The sequence below is a fragment of the Colias philodice genome, chromosome 1 (genome assembly GCF_061535455.1).
Source record: "Colias philodice isolate Cphi_HAF_F1 chromosome 1, ilColPhil1 Martin Lab GWU primary, whole genome shotgun sequence".
Lineage (NCBI taxonomy): Eukaryota > Metazoa > Arthropoda > Insecta > Lepidoptera > Pieridae > Colias > Colias philodice.
In genome coordinates this window covers 6650817-6674410 of record NC_143086.1, presented here as the reverse complement: position 1 = coordinate 6674410, position 23594 = coordinate 6650817, and the positions used below count along the sequence as shown (strand labels likewise).

At 33.6% G+C, this 23594-nt stretch overlaps 1 protein-coding gene across 3 annotated transcripts in view; it reads right to left on the bottom strand.

Moving 5' to 3' along the window:
* The window catches only part of MESK2 (misexpression suppressor of KSR 2), a 66560-nt gene that overhangs the window by 13292 nt on the left and 29674 nt on the right, over positions 1–23594 (bottom strand). The gene's annotated exons all lie outside the window — the stretch shown is intronic.

Sequence of the window (23594 nt, the reverse complement as noted above, 5' to 3'; positions counted from 1 at the left end):
AGCATAATTTTGATTTTGATAAATATGTAACTCCATTTCATCAATTTAAATTACTATTATACAATTAAGTAGATGGTATGATCGAACTTGTGTTTCGGTTGTAATCTCGATAAAAAAAAATTAACACTATCCATACTCATATTATAAATGCGAAAGTAACTCTGTCTGTCTGTCTGTTACTCAATCACGCCTTAACTACTGAACCAATATGCATGAAATTTAGTATAGAGATATTTTGATACCCGAGAAAGGACATAGGATAGGTTTTATCCCGGAAATCCTACGGGAACGGGTTTTTCTTTGAAAACGCGGGCGAAGCCGCGGGCGGAAAGCTAGTAGTCTATAAGCACAAATTGAATTCTCCCTGTTTTTGTGATCTGATCCTCTCGAGAGTAGCGCTAAGACCTCGGGAAAGGAAAGCTGCCACCCACAATCTTGAAAATCTTCAGCTCTTTGTTAATCGAAATACGCTTTGCGCTTAACGTGCCATTACAATTTACAAGAACATAGGTATTAGTTACACTATAACATTATAGGTAACTTTTCGAACCTGAATGATTTTTTTTATGAGAAAGCTGAAGCACTAAACATTTAATTTGAAAAGAAACACCAACAAATTTTTTTATACGATAATTTTATAAATAACATATTCAAAATCACTGACTGCATCATACACTTATCAACTAATGTTTATTTTCTTAAAACTCATAAATCTGTTTCAGAAATCTGATGCAATTACGGATATGAACTGTGTCATACATTCTTGCATTGGATTATATTTTACTAGCTTTCCGCCCGCGGCTTCGCCCGCGTTTTGAATGAAAAATCCGCATAGTTCCCGCTCCCGTGGGATTTCCGGGATTGCGTCATTTTCTCGGGATAAAAAGTAGCCTATGTCCTTTCTCGAGTATCAAAATATCTCCATACCAAATTTCATGAAAATTGGTTCAGTAGTTTAGGTGTGATTGAGTAACAGACAGACAGACAGAGTTACTTTCGTGTTTGTCCGCATAATATATTTCTCCTACTAGACTACATTTAAAATACATAATTTTTTCAAAATACATAATTCACGTATCATCATACAAATACTGCAGGTGTTCTTATGAAACATTTAACTTCAGTCGCTTAGCAACCAACACTGTCAACAAAGCCCATTTAGGCCCTTCGCTCATGGAGCTACTCAAAAAGAACTAGTCACAAACTCAAATTACTAACGAGTTGCCTGAGCGTCACAGCCCATACATGTTCTATGGAGATTCGCACACGACGCGACTAGTTACTAACTGGTGAGTAACGCGTTAGCAACAAATCACGCGCGACGCGTCGTGTCGGTCTCCACGCTACTGGTTTCCCGAGTTTCTTTGTTTTTTATGATAAAAATGAACGAGCAAACATTGACAAGTAACTGAAACCTTATAACTTGAGTAGCGTTGTATGCGAGATACAATTTGTAACTGGTTTGTAATCGTAATTACTGATTAGTTCAGTCATTTTTGAGTAGCTCCATGAGCGAAGGGCCTTATTTTCACAATAAACGAATATTCAACTATTTTATTTTTATTGGGATTTCAATATACAAAACAAATTATAGAAAATATCTAAACTATTTACTGAAGTAAGACTGAAGTGTATTTCTTTTTATTATTAACCAAACCACTTTAGCATTACTTACTACAAAATCATAATTGATTGGTACTGAATGGTAGTCTTTAAATAAATGCGGTTTCTCCTGGGGGAAATTTAGCGAACCATTTAAGAGTTTATACGAGTACCTACACAATATACATTTTTTAATCAATCCATACTAATATTATAAATGCGAAAGTAACTCTGTCTGTCTGTCTGTTACTCAATTACGCCTTAACTACTGAACCAATTTGCATGAAATTTGATATAGAGATATTTTGATACCCGAGAAAGGATATAGGCTACTTTTTACCCCGGGAAATAGGATAGGTTTTATCCCGGAAATCCCGCGGGCGAAGCCGCGGGCGGAAACCTAGTAACAAATAAATAACGATTTATTATTTATAGCTCGTTAGTAGTATATCGATCTAATACTCACATACGTAACGTATTTTTATAACATCTTTTCTTTTTAAGTAATATATTAAAAATGCGAGTATGTTGGTTTGTTTGTTTTTCTAGCACGGCGCTACGGAGCGAATTTATGTTATGATGTTTGTATCCGGAGATAGCTGTTATGAGTCTACAGAGCTAAAGTCATGAATACTACTTTTTTCCGCGATCAATCATGATAAAACTACTAGTGCTAGGTAGGCATTCTGTGACTACGGTTTACTTCATTATAATATGCAGAGGAAATATTGGTGATAAATAATAGCATTTATATTTTAAACATTGAACGGCTGGCATCACTGGATCGCCCGCCCTACTAGTCTCAATACATTCATAACCAAGTGCTGAATGTTCTATGAACAGATTGCATTTACACATATGTACATAAAAAAAAATATTTTAAACATAGCAACAAAAACAGTTGTATCATACACGTACATACATTTTAATTACTAATCTAAATTCCAAAGTAAGGAGCAGTCGCATTAGAGGTAGGTACCCTAGTCATTCAGGTCACATTCATAGTTTGAAAATATAGGCTAATGTCGGTATAGCATTTCTACGATAAATAACGCGGTGGAACAAATTAAATGCTTTTCTATTATCCACCGCCTCTGCAATGAAATTTAAGTAGAGTTATTTTGTAGTAACAATAGCGGGGGTGGACAATAAACCGGGGCTATGTCTTGGATAACGAACGGCGTTACCGAGCACTAATTTGTGAGATCTATGCTGAAGCTGACCCGACGGAGCTCATTGTGCCACTAAATAAACTTCACCTATATTCACATTAATTTCCACGGACAATATGGCAGAATATTTGTCATTACCATATTTCAGTCTACCGCCATTTTGCCCGACCATACACGCTACTTTCCTTGCAATTTTAGTTTACATGGGCCTTCATTTTAAGTTATTTAAGATCTTTTAACTGTACCAACTACACTTTGCCTGAAATAAATTTCAATTATAGTTGACATTTAAAAACATGAATGACTCGTGATGTTTGAACTTTGAATCCAATTTCATTAGCCACGGTCTTGCCCCATCCCCCCGCATTATCTAGTCTCCCTGTAGGGTTTTGTGTCTAAATGTATTCATTGCATGTTGCGGCTAACTATCGAACGCTTAAATATACTTTTATGTACCCCATGTAACATTCTTTTGTTGCACTCTAATCTTCGAGAGACGTTCTTTGAAATACTATCATTGTTTGCGGTGGAACAGTATTTTCTATTTTCTTTATTTAAGGATCACAAATGTCGTTCTATGTGTACTTAGGCTAAATACAGTTTTATAAATATAAGTTGTTATATTATGTGACCACAGCTTATTACACAAGCGTAACATGAATTTATGAGATCAATACAAAGTGATAACTAATATTAAGACAGTAAAGCTCCATTTTTTAAGAGAATTAAATGACATTTATTGATGAGGTACCTACTTAGTATAACCATATTTTGTACTACTTTTAAAATATTTAAGAGTTCTGGATCCATTATTATTATATTAATAAATGAGCGCAGTGACAAATTCTAAACAAACGTAACATAATTAATACAAATAAGATAAAAATTAAATTAAAACTTTGTTTTTACAAAGTATGATAACAATGTTTCAAATGAAAAATCTCCATCCTATTATGTACATCATCAATACATATAATAAAATTCTAGAAAAGTGGTGTCTGTACAATGAAAATATGTAAAAAAAAATTAGCAGGGGTTATTACTAAATCGATCCCAAACCCAAAACTGTTGTTAAAAAAATTTTTGTCTGTTTGTCTGTTTGTCGGTTTGTCTGTTTGTCTGTATGTTTGAACACGCTAATCTCAGAAACGGCTTATCCGATTTAGATGCGGTTTTCACTAATACATTGTGGTAAGCTTCATTTAACATTTAGTGTTTATTTCATGTCAATCGGTTCATAAATAAAAAAGTTATGACCATTTAAGTAATCACAGCGAACATTTGCTAAGGCATTCTATAGATGAATTACTTTATTACGTAAATTATACGCTAAAGTTATTCCTTGACATGTCCAGATGATCATATCGAAAGTCCCCAAGCGTGGGGGGGGTGGTTATGCTGAGGGGGTAGTAGGGGGGGTCAAAGGACCTTTATTTAGATTTTTGCTCATAAGTCTAAAACCTGCACAAATAGCATTATGGTTACTTCTAGGTAAATTTTCTATATAAAAGGTCTTTGAAATTATGTCGTAGGTATTATATTTTTAACCCCCGACGCAAAAAGAGGGGTGTTATGACCGCTATGTGTGTATTGCGTGTCTGTCGCTAACGGGTAATACGAATTAGATGCGTTTTTTGTTACATTAGTTGTTTATTATATTATATAGGGGTGAAAAAAACGCATGTTAGTTGTTAATGTAGGTTGTTAATGTAGGTTATACCCAAGTGATATATCAAATGAAAATAATAAATAATAAATAAATAAATACACTTTATTTAGCACCAAATAAAAACAGACAATATAACAAAAGAAAAAAAGACAATATAATAAATAGCCAAAAAGGCGGCCTTATCGCTACTGAGCGATTTCTACCAGGCAACCTATGGGTAGGATTTTGAATTAAAAAGGGGAAAAATAGGGATGTAACGATACCGATACCGATACCGATATATCGGCCGATATATCGGCAAGCCGATATATCGGTATCGCCGATAATAAATCAACCGATACCGATATTTTTTTATTAAATTCTTTCTTTTCTTTTATGTTTTTGCATTGTATTCATTCATATTGTTTTATTTCTGTTTCTGTAATAGTATTAAGGAAGAGCGGAACCTCCTGACACAAGCATTTTATTTGCTTACTAGGAGTGTTCCAATCACAAATTTGTTTATGTAAAGGAAAGAAATAAATAATTTTGAATTTTTTAAATTTTTAACGTGATAACGTTTTTTAAATCGTTTTAGTCGGGTGACATGTTCATAAACTTGTGTCACACCAAAACCTCACGAGCGCGATCGCAGGTATAACGAGAGAGAGACGGACCGATCTCCCGTTTCATCTCGAGCGCTGCCACTGCATTATGTTATCACGTAAACATCTCGATCGTAAACCTACTTTACAAACAACCAATTTTTTTGATATCAAATAATTCAAAAACCCGCGCCCAATGAACGATGCGGGAGGCCGCCCGCGCGTGCGCAGTTTGTTTTCTGAAAAAACTCTACCAATAGTAAACTTTTATTAGGTACTGATTGTATGTGTATTACTTAAAGTTTAACTGACTTCGTAAAATAATAATACTAAAATAAATGGTTTTGTTGTTTTTTGATTTGGCATTTTTATTTAAAAGAATACGATTAACAGTTGTCTCTGTTAAATGTTGGTAACTTTTTATGCATAATTCACTATTTATTTTTCTACCAAGCCATCGATATCGGTATCGGTATCGGTATCGCCGATACATTACTACAAATATCGGTATCGGTATCGTATCGGCAAAATCATGTATCGTTACATCCCTAGGGAAAAACAATAGGTGGTGCAGTAATGAAAAATTTAATTATAATACATTTAAACCAAATAACTACTTAAAATAGACGACATGTCAGAAACAATTAGTCAAATTTTATCAAAATCGGTTCATCCATTTATTTGATATAGGGGTAAAAGTGGGAATAAATAAATGAATTTTATCAAATATACTCAAGTGACGTATCTAATGAAAGACATGACGTGTAAAGTACAATAAGACATATTTTATCAAAATTGGTTCATCCATTTATTGGATATAGGTATAAAAGTGGGAATAAAAGTTGTCAAATAATATACCCAAGTGGCATATCAAATGAAAGGGCATGACCTGACGTGAGAAGTATGATGAGGCATATTTAATCAAAATCGGTTCATCCATTTATTGATTTATAGCGGTAAAAGTGGGAATGAATAATCGAATGTGGTCAAATAATATAATCAAGCGGCATATCAAATGACGTGTGAATTACAATTAGTCATGTTTTATCAAAATTGGTTAATCTGTTTATTACATATAGGGCACTTTAGGGGTGATAGTGGAGATAAATAATCCAAATGGAGTACCAAACGAAAGGATATGACATGTACATAATATATAGGTATGATTAGACATGGTTTAGATCAAAATCGGTTCTGCCATTTACTAGGGGTGAAAGGGAAAAGTTGAAAGTCTGTGAAAGTAGAAGGAATATGGGAGCGGGAGAATAACCACATCCTGGAAATTTTGAACTCTTCTGTACCTAAGTTTTATAGCTCAGTTTAGTAATAAATTTTACTAACAGTTCTTTTGTGTTATTATTTATTTTATTTCTTAATTTTATAATAATGTGTAAGTACTTATAATTTAGTTGTATATGATAGTACGTGTTTCAAGACGTGTTTACTCAATAATTGTGTGTTAAGTAGTAACTACTATGCAGTCACTATTCCACGCGGACGAAGTCGCGGGCACAGCTAGTAATAAATAAGAATAGAATAGAATAGAATTCATTTATTCGTGGTAAAACAAGAAATACATACAAAACAAAAATAAAAATACAGATAAAAAAATAAAAAAGAATCACCACGAAAAGGGTATAGACTCAGCATATGGAGAAAACAATGACCAAAAGGCCACTGCTTTCACCGCTGTTTTTCAGCCATAACCTGTAAACCTGAATAATAATATTATAATAATTCCTATTTCATTATTAATTTATTATCTCTTAACGAATTCAAACGCAAGGCCACCACACAATTATAGTATACTGACATAAAGTAAAGTAATGAAATACGAAAATATGTATTGGCGATGTTAGTCTTTGAGCCAAGCAAATGGAATAGCCATCAACACTATTAGCACAGGTAGGAGTGACCACACCTCCTTACAAATATCGGACAATACAATCTATTTGAATTGTTGTGGAGTGTTCAGTTTGGCAAATTGAGATTATTAAACACGCTTCATACATATTTTTATTATTATTCAATTGGATACTAATTACAATATTATTCTGAAACTTACACATCAATCAAAGACTCAACCGATATATTTGTCGCCTTCATCTGATTGAATCTGCTATTTGATAGAATGACTAGCGCGTTCATTGAATGACGACAAATAGCAGATTCAACCAGATGATGACGACATACATAATGATTGCTTCCATTGCCTAATTAGTGTCGGTCGAGTCAAGGAAGAACGTGACAATACGGTAAAAAGTTATAATTTAGAATGTTCTAATTATTTTGTTCTCGACCTAAAAAATAAATGGCAGATATTTAAATAATTTGAGTGTCTATTTAACGAAGTATATTTAAAATAATTAAAAAATCTTTTCCCTTTTTCTTGCTTATTAATAACTCAGGCCCCGGAATCACAGACACAATAGAAAATTTATTGTGTCGTGGACCGATCGGGCCGTTCGGGCCTCAATGGGTTAATATGTACAATGCAAATACTCTATGCTTTCTTCATACGTACGTATAATTTATAATGGACCCTACATATATGTACATTGTACATTATACATAGTCGCGAGTACAAGTTCGCACCATGGTCGCACATTGTATTATAACATATTATTGTTTATTACTACGGCCATTTTGGATTAGGTATGTTTTTCGTAAAACCTTCAACATTTCGCAATTCTTTAAAAACACATTGTTTTAAAGGATTCAAACATTGTTATCAACTTTCACTTTTCAGTATAACCGATATAGTATAATGATAAAAAATATAAAAGAATTTGCCTTTGAACTTCACAACTTTTGAAGATCATGTTACATTATTTCAAACAACGAGGTAAAGGTTTCATCTGTTTCGTTTTACTAGCCTTTCAAAAATGTAATAGGATGTGTTGAAGCAATCTTACATTTATTTGGAGTTCGAGTGAAATTTCTTCGCAATATTTTTTATTAAATTGAAACAATTCGGCACAAAAATAAATATAAAAAAGACCTTGAGCCCTTGTTATTAAAGTACAACTAATTCAAATGGTACTTTAGTCGGTGTCGGTGCCGCGTACCTTTCAAAAAAATCAATACAACTCGCACGCCCCGATTCACTCGCGCTTACAAGGACACTGGCCGAATTATAGTGAACTTTGAGCTTATTACACGGTATTTATATACAATTTAGGTATTTCATTTCTTGTACTGGTAAAGCCAGTCATGACATCGTTCCACTCGATAAATCATAAATAATTCTATTTAGATTAATGGTACTAAAATAGGTGTAGTACCTAACTATCGTATTAGAATATACGGTCTAATAAAAAAATCTTACAAAGCAAATTTGCTTACAACGAAAAAATTTGCAACTTTGCTTAAAAAGCAAATTGGAAGCATGACACAATGCAAACACATGGTCACATGTAAACATTGTTATATCGAACCGTTATGAAACTAAGCAACATTAATTAGTTGTACCTGACCTCATCATAACTACTCCCATTTGACCCAAGGAGATACAACATATCTTGTGTAAACAACTAACATCAATTAAGGAATGTATACCTGTAAGTATCCGGAGACTTTCATTATTCATTTTCGTGAAAAACTTTTACAATGATGACCAAAATTAAGAAAAAAACTACATTCGACGGAGATTTGTCGTCTTGTACTATGTGGACCACGAAAAAGGTAATGGTAACACACATACATAAAATCACAATAATTAAATTATTTTTTACACACAAGTAAATCTACAAATTGACTATATTGGCGTGTCTATTTTAATTTCCTAGCAAAATGAACTCGCCCGTGCTCTTCCCTTTGGTTGCGTGTCAGCAAAGTAATTATAACCTTTTATAAATAACATTTTACGCCCGAAGTAAAGTTAATAATGAATATCAGATACAGTTATTTATTAATTACTTAATGTACTGCAAGAATAACAAAGTTTTCAACGAAATCCATGTTCCATCCCTCTCGACGAGCTGCGCTATATTCGTCATCGAACTATTTAATGAATATAGATAATCCTTTCACGAATGGAAGGTTCAATACAAAATAAACCACTATAAATACTATAGAAATTTCTACCACATTCGTATTCAGTTTTGTTGACGTTATAGCGATGAACAAATTCTTTTCACTGGTCTCTTTCATACATTTCATAGCATTCCAATTACTAACATTCCAAGCGACAACACAAACAACTAGGTAATTCCATATTATTGAAACAAATTCCATATTTAAAACATCAATAATTTTTGTTTGTCTGTTGTTTTGGTTGTTACAGAAAAAAAGTCGCCAAAAAAGAGTTCCAATTTTAAATGTTCGATAAATAACAAATTGGTTCTATTTAATTGATATTCATTTGATTGATTGCAGAATGAATAATTGAAAAACGCATTTTCGGCAGTGTAAAAATATAATAAATGCAATTAATTGAAAAGGAATGACCATGCTTTTTTACGTTCCACCCTATGCTATGGCCCAGGAAATTCTATGACAGGCATAATTTTTATTTGGTGACCAGGTGACCCAGAAACTCTTTATTAATTCAAGCGTTAGGTAATATGTTTAATAATTATTGTATTACATGTATAGACTATAGACTTTGGCTACTGCTACTGTACTGCTGTGTGTTAAATGAAAATATCCCATCTAATTGATTATTTAAAAGTATTATTTAAACAAACAATTGCTTTAAAATCGAGAGAAACTAACATAAAAATTATTTAATAATTTTCCCATCTATGCTTTTCAAAATCAAAATTGGATTAAATAATAACGCATTTATGAAGATAGTTCGTTGTAGATAAAACCCGATTAACACGTTCACTGCGGCATGTCCAGTATCGGGCCATCAGCGACTCCACCACAGTGCGGCGCCCAAAATCGCAGTTTTCACTGTGGTGTGGCGAGGTTTTTTATATGTTAATCAATGACTAGAAAAGAGACAAATATATTTTTGTGATCACAGTTTGAAGTAGGACTCAATTTCGTTTAAAACTCGTATGGCAAAATATTGGACACAACGCATAGAAAAGAAATCGTTTCTTTTGTGTGCGGCATGTCAAATATTTTGCCATGGACAAGCACCTCATGCCGCACTGTACTACGAGCGCGCCGCGTGTCAGTCTCGCATAGTGATGCACCGGACCGCAAGCACTTTTCTTTTGAGTTTTTTTAAATGATAATCATACCTTAGAGGCTTTGGTTTTTTACTTTCTTTTATTTCGTAGCATAAATGCAAAAATATGATGACAGTTGTGAAAATAAAATAAAACATTAAAACAAAAGTTACTGAACAATTTCCTGATAGTACTCTTATCAAGTACCTTGTTTTATATGTGTTATTTTTTGTATCGACGATCTCGTTATCCGTTAACAAACAGACTGAAATATACAAAATTGATTTATATCGATATCGATGTTTTATTTTACAGTGTTTCCCATCCCTATTACTGTAAACATGCCGTATCAACGCAGTGCGGGATGGCAAATAATTTTTCACAAAATCAGGGGTTTACATTTTCCCTCATATCTTTTAAACCATTGGGTCAAACTAAAAGCTATTTATGCGGTATATACTAGACTATATATACTATTATCTGAAAAAAATTTTTTTGAAATATCTTGAAATTTCATGAAATTATTAACCTTCAAAGTCAGAAGGTGCGATGTGATAAAAATGGCTCATGACGCAAAGTGGTGAACTTGCCGATGTGAAGTATGGAAGACATGCCGCAACAACGGTAAGTTTGGCATTTTAGGTGCCGCAGTGAACGTGTTAACGATAATAAAATTAAAGTTCTTCCACTAGATCAATAATTGAATATTAATTTTCAAATCTAAGAAAAGCATGTCAGTTATGTCTTTACTTCTGATATTGGCTATTTTATCCGCTTCATCGGAAATTTAGCTCTATATTAATACCTCTTGAATCTCTTGAATACTGTCTCATAAAGCACAGATTAAAGGAATCAAACCCTCGCAAAATGGAGGAAATATCTCATATATTTTAAGCTAGCAAATACCGGTTCAATAAAGTACATAATGCATATTTTTTGTTGATACCTACGCTTATGTGACTCAGGAAAATGTAGTCTGCCTGCTGGTGAAAGAATAATTCAGATCGGTCATACTTATAGTTTTTGGGAGAAGACATTACAAACAACACAAATGATTACTCGTTATATTATTCACTAAATTATTCAATTTTATCATTCGTTCGCAGTCTTGAAATTACTAAGAAGAAAAGTATTTTAAGATCTAAGATAGGTAATAATATGTGCCCCCATGCTATACGAGAATATTCTAAAATATTGAAATGTGCTGATATCTGAGCCTTGGCACGTATCGTTAGTCACAATATACGACGAATCTGACACATAAGAAAGTGTTTGTATGATAAACTAGCGGTCCGCCCCGGCTTCGCCCGTGGTACATATTTACGTTTTCTCTACATAAGAACCATCCTCGTACTTCAAGGAATATAATAAAAAAATAATTATCGAAATCGGTTCAGCCGTTCTCGAGTTATGCGCTTACCAACACATTTTGCGATTCATTTTTATATATAAGAAGATTAATATTTCACTTGACAATCCCATCGCAAATTTTTGTCATTTCAAAAACAGTTTCGTTTATTAACATTTTCATCTGACAGATGACAATTTGTCGCTCAAATATTTCCGAAAGTGCATTACAAAGTACTAATAAATATACCTTTTCGTATAATATTCAGTAGTGCTGTTGCATAATGTCGGCTTTACCGAGATTGCACTTAAATTTTATTAATTTTTTGTAATTTAATAAACCTCGTTTTACAAATAAAATAAGCCATTTCAAGAACCGTACCAATTCATTAACTATTTCCCACAGTTGCAGATTTTCATTCCGAAATCCTAGGTAACTGTTTCATTAAAGCGATTATTGGAAAATGTAACGGTATAACGCGATCCAATCGGACGCAGGGAGATTATACCAAAATGGTCCCTGCAAAGCCGAAGACACTAGCCGTGGAGTGTTTGCTCTCCGCAAACGTCCGCCTGAAGGGTTTGGACATCAACAGCGACGACCTCTTTTAGTAGGCATGAGAGACCGACGACGCAAACAATCAAATGTTTTTTTCAGTAGGTAAGCATATCGCAATTCGATTTAAAAATCCTCACAATTTTCAAGGGTTCACGTATTAAACTTTCATATATTACACAAGTTTTAGGAATTCTGCAAGTTGCATCGGTGGCGTTCATTTTGCTAGCGTTCTTGAAATTTTACAAAACATGAGGAAAGTCCCTGCATAATTCAAGAGATTCAGAATGAATTTTCTGTACATATTCGTACGCTGTAGATAGAACGAACGTTGTCTGAAGGTAAAATGCCTGAAATATTATAATATAAGCAAAAGTATGAGTAGTACATATTTTTACATATACACCTACATATAACATTCAAATACTATCGTAAATAGTGTAGTATAGTGACGTAAACAAAGATTTGAATTTAAAATGTATTAGAGAGAAATGTCCTGAGAAATAATGCAAAAGGCTTTTGCAATGCTTTTGCATAATAACTTTGTCGTGTAAATGAACGACTGAACTAGGAATTCATTTGTCTGTTTTCAAGTAAGCGCTCAAAAAGAAGATACATTATTTTGTATAGAGAGATTGATATTCTCTTTATTTATGATAACATATTTTAGCTTGTTAAGAATCCGAATGCCTTCATAATAATAATGACAAATACTTATTAACCTCCTAAGACCCCGCGTACAAAATTTTGTACAAAATAAAATAGTGCTATCTGACCCAGCTCTGTCATATAGTTTATAGTAGTAACCGCCCAGTGTACAATTTTTTGTACTTATTCTTTTAACAACTGTAGTTTTTTTCAAATCTTCCCGCGAATAGTTTCACATGTCAAAATTACTTAAATAGTTTGTATTGTCTATGTTATCAACGCTGCCAACAAAAAAATAAGTATATTTTCAAAACTAGCTGTGATGAACGACGAAACCTGCCGCTCCCTCGTGCTAAGAGTAAGTTTAATCTCAAAATACTTATATAATCACTAGTTTTCCCACGTCACTGTTAATGTTATTTTATACTATAAGGTGTAAATATTACACACTATTAATATTTTTTGTTGCTGTATTGAATAAAGGTGATTCACAAAGTCATCAATTATTTTGTTCAATATTTTGTACATTGGTTCTCAGTATCAAACGTTAGGTATCTGCTTTTCATAGAGAGTATTTTTGTTTTTATTTTAGATTCTAATGAAAATGAGATTCTTCAGTGTCTAAATGAATTAGAATATGAGTCAGAAGCTGAAGAGGACCCTTTTAAATATAATGAAACAGATGACGAGTACATGCCAGATGGAAGAGAGGAATCTTCATCTTCAAGTTCTTCTAGTGAAGATGAACAGCCGCTTATTGAAGATGACAATGATGATTCTCCTTTTTGCGAGGATCAAGTCGCAGCAGAACACGAATTCGTCTACGTTGGACACGTGGTTGTAGTCGTCAAAGAAATATTATAAGCACTCGCGGAAGAAGGAAGTCGTGGGAGTAGAAGTCGAGGACGCCTAATTTAATATTGCCTTAATAGAAGTTAAGCCTAAAGATCTCAAATGGAAAAATTTTGTTCTCTATTTAATTTCTATAATAAACTTTATTTTTTGTAATTTTGATTTATTATTTTCTCTGCTACATTAAGACCCACTGTACAAAATTTTGTACAAAAGATAGAATTACAGAAGGTGACCAAAAATGTCCCATAGACACCTGGTATTACGGTAAAAATACTTTCGAAACCCTAAAAGGTATAGCTTCAAAATTACGACGTTTTACGTCTCTGGGTCTGACAGCAATAAATTAATTTGTGCATAATTTTGTACAGTGGGTTTTTACGACTACCTTTGGTAGTTCCGATCTGGGTCTTAGGAGGTTAAGAACTAGCTTTCGGCCCGCGATTCATTTGCGTGGATTACAAAACTTTGATTTGAAGAAGAAGAACATTTTTTACAAATTAAGACGAGTATACCTCGTCAAATCTTTATTAGTAAAACATGATTATTACATCTCTATTTCATTTTCAAAAGGTTTATCCTCATTTAATAAATATAATATTGTTAAGTTGTACCTTATTATAAAGGGCGTCTGAAAACAGCGCTGTTTTAGACACGAATAGCAGACGCCTTTTGCCTGTGCTTTTGCTTCTTTGTAAGACCTTTGAGTTATAATGTAGGTACCCAATTTTTATTAGATGCAAGAAATAAAATAAATGTTTCAATTTTAATTAAATACTCACGCTTTTTAGCCCTCAATTACAAGAATAGATTAAAATCATTTTGTTTTCAAATAAATTGTATCATTTAAATTGAACCTCATATAAAATTTGGACAAGTGGTTTTTACAGGATTGAAGCACACAGAAAAAGACAAACCGATCAATAGACAAAGTAAAAATGTTCTAACCATTGTTTTGGGGTCTATAATATAAAACATTATACATATTGCATAACTCAATTACCTACTGTTTTATTAAACGTATCGACTGGACAAAAAAAACACATTTAACATGGTAAGTAGTTTCATATTAACCAAAAAAAGTTTTTAATGTTTCTAATAGAATAACTGAAAAGTAAATATAAATAAACAGATACTCTTTTGCAAGTGACATTTAATAATCCTGGACAATAACTTAATGAAAAACATTGAGTTACTATGTAGGTACTACGTACTAGAGAGGACATCGCTACTACACTATTTTTAACACGAGTTAGAGTCAATCGTCTCAAACCAATTTTTTTTGTTACATTGATTGGTTTTAATTGATAAGTTTATTCATATTTTTTTAATAAGATAAACAATATTTATTTGTTACATTGATTGATTTTAATTTATAAGTAACTAGCGGTCCGCCCCGGCTTCGCCCGTGGTACATATTTCGCAATAAAAGGTAGCCTATGTTCTTTCTCAGGGTCTAAAGATTATCTGTGCCAAATTTCATCAAAATCGGTCCAGTAGTTTATGCGTGAAAACCATACATACATACATACATAGATACAAACCTTTCCTCTTTATAATATTAGTATAGATAAGAGGCAGAATATCTACAAAGTGTATGACTCACTAGCCGCCCCGTGCCGCCGTGCTTGTCGCATAGATTTTGTTCGTGGTGCCCTCTCTAGTAATAATACCTCAATTATGAAAAAGAGAAAACTACATATTAATATCTTGCAAGTATTCGTGTATTCAAGTATCTCATCCCAGTCAACCGCCCACTTGAACCAAGACTGAGCTTTGCTTTAATAAACAATTAAGAGGAGTGCTTCTCGTGTGTTTAATATTTAAGATTGATAGAGATATAAAGTGATCTTATAGATATTAATTCCCTTTCAGTTATTACGTGAAATACCTACGATTATATGTTCACATATGTATTATATAAAATAGTATAATAATTATTAAGAAAATTGATAATAGTAAATTCGTCAATAAACGGTTCTTATTTTAGAAGCAGTTGCCTATACTCAAATAAATTAATTAATAACAATTATATATAAAAGAGTCAAGTCTACTAGAGCCTCTAAGCAGTCGTAGTGTTTCAGCAATAGCCGGGAATAAAATCTCACAACACCCGGGATAACATTCTGCACTCGATAAGCGAATAGGAATTACTTTGCCCCAAAAAACACATACCGTGCACCGTGTAATATTTTTTCAACCCGAAACTTTTACCGACGCGGACGGTAATAGTTTTTATTTCCAACACATAGTAAAAAAATGTATTATGACTGATGTACGTGTCTTAAAGAATAAATAATTTTTTACTTTACTTTTACACATGGTGTCCGGTAGGCAGCCTACGAGCTTACTGTATACGAAAATGCCCAGTGAAGCGACGAACCGAAGCAGTAAAATGATTTATGAAACTCTCATACCCCGAACTTTTAGCGGTTCAAATAATTGACTTAACGGCCATTAAATATTGATTTTCTCAAAATAGTTACGTGGTGAAATAAAATATGTACGCAAGTTTGACATGACATCAAAAATTCATAAACGAAAACTAACGGAAAACTACTCGCCCAAGCTCCGATCCCAAGGACTATTTCCAAAATAAACAGTTATTATCCTAATCCAAATGAAGACAATCGAACAAGGCAATAATAATTTAAAATTTTCCAGTATTTCTTGAGTTATATAAATAATAAAGAGATAAAGAGATTAGAATTATGTGCACTATAGTTTATAAGTTTAGTTAATATATAATAACAATTAAGTTAATTTATCCATACAATTTTGCATGTAAGACCATGGCCGCATGGTGAATTGAGAAATAAAGGCTCTTATTTATTTATTTTTTATGTGCACTAAATATATGAAATACTCAACAACTATTACAAGTTCAAAAATCTTTTGAACATTTGTTTAATTGGTATAAATTGTTGATTTGGATATATTTGTCTACTAGCTTCCGCCCGCGACTCCTTCCGCGCAGAAAAATTAAGATTTTTTTTTTCTACGTATTTTTCAAGGATAAAAAGGTATAATTATACCAAGTTTCATCGAAATCGAACCGTTAGTTTTCACGTGATGCCTGAACATACAGACAAACAGATAGACAGACAGACAAAAATTTTTTTAATCACATATTTGGGTTTGGTATCGATCCAGTAACACCTCCTGCTATTTATTTTTTCAATATTTTCAATGTACAGAATTGACCCTTCTACAGATTTATTATATGTATTGATTGAGTGCAATTCAAACAATCAAAGACCATACAAACAATATGAATTATACGTTTTTAATGGAAGAAGCAGATAAAGGAATAAAAAGTAAAACATCTCAATAAAACCATTGAAAATAAATATCGTCGGAGGAAAGTAGGTACACTGCTTAGATTAATTATATAAGTAGCTATCAATACAGATAAACAGGCCGGCTACCGACGATGGAGCTTTTCCCTCGGGCGATTGCAACTCATTGATGCGATGCTATTTCAAAGATTAATGGAGCCACAACATAAATCTTAGCATGCATTAGGTAAGTAATAACTTTACATTGAGCGGAGTTTACTTGCATAAGATACCACATTTTAATATCAATTATTATGTAGAACATATAATTTTTGAAATGAAACTTCTGTAGACCGCACGTTGAGAATAAAATTTCACTAGGTCGCGTCATGGAAATACCGTCATTTTAAATATAACGATTGTAGGTATTTATATTTAAATACATACATGTATAGTTAATTATTATGAAAAATTTTATCTGAACACTTTTCTCTTTTAAATAGAAAATATTGTGATATTTCCTCGTTGCACAATACAAAGCACAAAAGCCCCATTTCCTTTGGCCTATGTAGATTGCATCGCCGTTGAAACGTTCTACATCAACAAAAGAATTATAAAGTGGCACAGTGAACAATATGAGTGAAAATATTAAAAATTCATACGCGTAGCGTCGTGCCTACGTCACAATCGTAATATCGTAGAAGATTATACAGGGTGTCCCACTGTTGATATACTAAGCTCAAAGGAGGTTATAGTTTTGCATACGCTGAGTACGTAAAAAATACTTATAAAATTCCAGACGCAATTTTTTTTCAAATAGATGAATTCTTAAAACTCTATGTGTACACCCATAACAAGCAACCGGCCCAACTTTGCCACCAGCACGTGAACTATCGTTTAAGATTATGTTTTCATATGTTATAGTCAAAGTCCGATACACAGTCTCTTCGCGGAATGACTGGTTTATCCTAGGTTTGGCCAAAGCCATCAGGCAATCCCCGAAATACATTTCAATTTCGCCCTTTGCCTGAAGTATTTTTAGTCAAACCCAGGAGCTCCTAACTTTTCAGTCAAACGTCGAAAGTAAATTATTCTGTTTCGTTTTTGGCCTAGTCAATCCTAGAAGCGACTGCAATTCTCGGTCAAACGTTGATCCGAACATGTTTAAACAGGTTCATAATGTCTCTCGCGGACCGCGGTGTTCCTCTTGCTCTTCAAAATTATGCAAATGTAAAAGGTCTAATGTATTGTGCAATTCTAAATGTCATAATGCCTCACCATGCCAGAATAAAGATTAATTTTTCATTTTAATTACCTAAGAAATTATTAAAACAATTAACATTAATGCCTCACCATGTCAGAAAAATGATTAATTTGTCACTTTAATTACCTAAGAAATTATTAAAACAACATTAAAGTTAATGGCTAATGCCTCACCATGTCAGAAAAATGATTAATTTTTCATTTTAATTACTTAAGAAATTATTAAAACAATAAACATCAAAATTTTAAAAATGTTATTTTTTTATACTTAATCTTATACAAACTAACCTCCGTATATTCCAAAGCATTTATTTATTTATTTTATACTTTATTGCACATCGTACAAAAGGCGGGCCTAATGCCACACGGCATTCTCTCAAAGCATCTCAAATATAAAAGTGAAAATCACGTAAGCTGACCAATTAGGTGTCAGAACTGGCAGAGTTAAGCGGTTCTTAAGACTTGAAAGCTGCTTAAATGATAAAATGCTTCCAAATATACGAAGATAAGACACTTCATACCTATATCGGAGTTTGACTCGTCAAACCCCGATTTAATAAAATTGTGTTTTGACATTTGCCTGACCAAATTAGTCTCTCCCAGGTTTGACGAAAATTGTTTAGTCAAAGGCCGAAAATTTACATTTGTTTGGGCTTTGACTAAGTCATTCAGTCTGACCTGAGGATTGACCAGTCCAACCTAGGAGCGCCGGAGCTTCGGAGTTTGCCTATAACACATAGACAATATGCTCACATTAGCGAAGCGGTATATGCCGGCTGCGCGAAGCTAGAGATGAAAACATGGATTTTCAGGAAAAATTTAGCAAAAATTTTTTGATGTAATTTTGTTGTTTAAGTATTTTTAACGTGATCAGTGTATGTAAAACTACAAGTCCCTTCGCGCTTAGTATACCAAAAGTGGGACACCCTGTATTATCATGTATGTATTGATATCCGCACCCTTTATCGAACAATTTCCTGCGATCACAAATATTTTCCTTTAAGATTTCTTTTTCCAATCAAAATTTCTTTATTATTCACAGATGTTTCTCACAGTACGTTTCGTATTAGGTAAAGATATCATCTCGACCTTTTCTTGACATCACAATATGGTCATGGATATAAAACAGAATCCTTATATACACTAGAATCGTTTAAAATTTCAACCTGAATATTTGACATAATTGTAAAAAGGAAGGCAATACAATTTAAATTAAGAAATATTCTTATAGAAGCTATTATCGTTGAAAGCAAACAAAAGAGAAGGGCGGGATGGACTTATTCCTTATTAGTATAAGAGCGTGTTCATAGTGTGCGTCCACACTGAATGCGCGGTGGCGGCGGCCTAGGCGGGCGCGACGAGCGGGCGCTCGCGGTGGCCACACCGACGCGCGAGCTCAAGTAGCGGTTCGACGTTTTTCGGGTGTTGCAAACTTTGGACGATTTGCTATTTTTACTGGACAGTCCGATTTTGAGATGAGATCATTATAGAAGTTGTACACGAAATAAATAAAACAGAGGAATAACGGGTGAATCTTATTTGAAGAATTGAGATTATACCCTACAAAATTACTGTGGTGTATATAAGTGTTTTAGATTGAATCGCACTTATAAATAAAGAAGTTTCACTTCAACAATTAAGTATTTACCGCTATTTTACGAAAAACATAAAGGATATAATATAAGAAGTCGAGCGACAAGACCGAACTGGTTTGATACCCCCGCCGTCCGCGCATTGGGTCGCTTGCTGACTAGGCCCGTAGTGTGGCCAGAACGCGCGGATAGGAGAGTTTGAAAACTACGCGCGCTGGCTCGCTCATTACCGTCGCACTAGGCTTCCGCCAGTCATTTCAATGTGGACGCAATGGCGCGTTTCATACGTTTGATATTTCGCGCCCGCCGTCGCAACCGCGCTAGGCTCGCAGTGTGGACCTGCACTTAGTCTCGCTAATCTTACGGTACGGACGGTATTAATATTCGATAAATGGTAAGAAGTCTGATATTAATCTGGAAAGTTATTAAAGTGGAAAAAGAAGTAGCTTTAAACTTGAAGGTACATTGAAAATGGAGCTTAATCTTATGATCTATTTCAGCGCTGTGCATTATTATCTATTGCGATGTCTATGAGATTTGTGATCTGAAACCTCTTTTTAACAGACTTGAAAATGAACTTATGACTAATCGAACTGGAAGCGAAAAATGATTTCAATTCAATTATTGTTAAGATAAATACCTTATTGGCGATAAGTAATCTATACTAATATTATAAAGCTGAAGAGTTTGTTTATTTGTTTGTTGTTTGTTTGAACGCGCTAATCTCAGGAACTACAGGTCCGATTTGAAAAATTCTTTGGGTGTTAGATAGCCCATTTATTGAGGAAGGATAGGCTTTAAATCATCACACTAACACCAATAGGAGCGGAGCGATGCGGGTGAAACCGCGGAGCGCAGCTAGTTATAAGTATATAAATTAAACTGCATGTACAATGTAATTAATTATACTGGAATATGCCAGGGTCCATAAACTTATTCTTAAGATAAATTAGTATTTGTTAAGAAAAAACGACTTTCACAATTTTATATTTGAATGTAAACTGTCACAAATTGTGTAGAAAGATGAAAGATCAAAGAATAAATTTGCTCGCCTTTTTTGTAAATATATATCCCATCAAAAACATCCTGTAAAAATCCCAAGTCTCGCAGCTCAGTCTTTCTACCGTCAAAAGTTGTGAGATCCATGTAATACCAAGTCGGTTAATCTATTTAGTGTCTACTTGAAGGACCGTCTGTCATAAGTTATTACATAAGTTATTATCATGCCAATATTAAAAATATTTAACGTTTTAAACAAATAGATCGACTTGGACATCGCTTGATTTGATTATTAGTATGTATCACACTACACAGCACGACGGGCCAGCGACCAACAGGAACGAGAGTTTCAATCGCGTGAGGCGCGAGAGACTAAAGAATCTAATATAATATTGTAATATTCATTTTGTTTTCATGCGATGTCCAAGTCGATCTATTTGTTTAAAACGTTAAATATTTTTAATATTGCCATGATAATAACTTATGTAATAACTTAAGACAGAAGGTCCTTCAAGTAGACACTAAATAGATTAACCGACTTGGTATTACATGGATCTCACAACTTTTGACGGTAGAAAGACTGAGCTGCGAGACTTGGGATTTTTACAGGATGTTTTTGATGGGATCTCACTTCTTTTTGTAGAGCCTTTCTTTTTGATACCATCTACTTCTAACGAATTTTGTTAAAGGTCTTATGATATTTTCTTATTTTTATATGTAGTCTTCCTCTTTTTCTTTTCCGGTACTACTTCTTGAGCTTCAGCCACAGTTAGCCTAGCCTGGATATTTTCTTATTTTTATATGTAGTCTTCCTCTTTTTCTTTTCCGGTACTACTTCTTGAGCTTCAGCCACAGTTAGCCTCCTTACAGTCTGTCTGTAAGGAGGCTAGTCGCGCCAACAATTTATATATAACAGATTTAAATTATAAGATTTTCGTACTTCAAGACATGTCCATTGTCCAATCATGTGTTTTTCATTACGTCGACCATTTTACAAGTAATAATGTTGTTCAGTTTCATGGGCTAAACACACCCTTACCCACCCTATACCCCCTCCCTTGCCTCATATGGTAGGTACCTATCTACACCTATTAAATTTATAACCACCACCAACCACCAACTGCATAAATAACTTTGTAATCCCATATATTTATATGGGATTACAAAGTTATTGATGCAGTTGGTGTATTTGGAAAACTGGACCGAAATTACAAAATATTTAAGTTTTCCCATGATTAAGACACTAAACTCTATATGTATTCCAAATATGAAGCTTCTAAGTCTGCTAGAAGTGCCTTGGACTTTTGATGATCGGTGAGTCAGTGAGTGACAAAATTTAGAAACTTTAACAAGTTGTCATTCTTAAACTACTGGTTCAAATTGACTGAAATTTTAAATATTCCGTGTTTATACATCAGATTCAGGTTTCTTGCTTTATCCACAACCGAATTATAGGGGGTCGAAAAAGGCCCGAATTGCTTCGAGAAAAGGATGGTACGGCCGTGCCGCTTTTTTTTTGCTCGACTTGGCGGGGGCACTGCCGTGCCCCCAGATGTACGAGACATAAGTACCTACCTACAAATTACAATAGTAACAAGGAAGTCATAAGTAATGATATTGCTAATAATAATAATCAGTCATCAAATTCGGACATGAAAGAATTTTTGATACAGAGTTAACAGCACGTCTGAGTTTATTAAGATGTAGGTATCGTCAATAGTAAGCGAAATGGCGTTAAGATTAAATCTAGTTACGATCATCATATCAGTTTTACCACGTACCTACAAGGATTTTTGAAATACAAGGACTTCTGCCTTGTAAAATGAACACATTATATGATACATATCTAGTTTTAGTACTTAATTCAAGTATCTTTAAAATGTTTTATTATAAAGTATAACTATACTGTGCAAAGATGCACAATCTATAATTTCTAAAAATATAAATCTATAGGTATACTTTTGTAAGTCGCAGCTGAATTGTAAGATTTTGCCCTCTTCCAACGGCGTCGTCAGTTTACAAACGCCGTTTTGTATTATGTCGAGAATCGACTTTTCCCAAACGTCGTCAGTAGCAAAACGAACCTAACCTAACCTCGCCAAACAAAAAATTGTGATTTGGGATAGTCGATGTAACGAACGATAAACGGACAACGGATTCCGATAACGGAAAACAAAAAACCTACTTTTAGAAAAGGCTAGCCGTAACGTAATACGGCGCTTTGTGCAATCCGACTGCGACATATGTACGTATACACATCGAAAAAAACATACATGTACCATTTTCATTTAAATTCATAAATTGAAAAAGCTGCCAATGTCACAACGGATCGCCCGCGTATAGTTCATTTTGAACTCAGGATCCCGTTCAGCCCCGGGACCAATCCATCACCATATCAAATGCTATAGCGGTTCACCGAATTTCCCGCAAAGTTCGCAGACAGAACATGTTACTTCCGCATTTTTAATATCAATGCACATTCTATCTACACTCCATGCATATCACTCTTTCATAATATTGAAATACCAAGTGCTGGGAATTAGTTGCATGAATAGAATTTCTACTATAACTCGACGCTTTGACAGCTTATTGACTTTATACGTATGCTTTGTAAAGGATTGTTATGAAAACTTAGTAGTAAGAACCTACGTCACTTTTGAATTATATAATTTTCTAGGTCTTTCTGTAGATGTTTGCCTCCATACATACATTACTCATATATATATATATATATATATATATATATATATATATATATATATATATTATTATTATTATATGAATTGTTGGGCCGAAAACATCAACTAGGTATAATGTTAATGTAGCATTAATAATTGTGATCAGTTTCTTCAATCAATCCTAGATAACAATATGTAAGAATATAATAGAATCATAACTGATTGAAATCT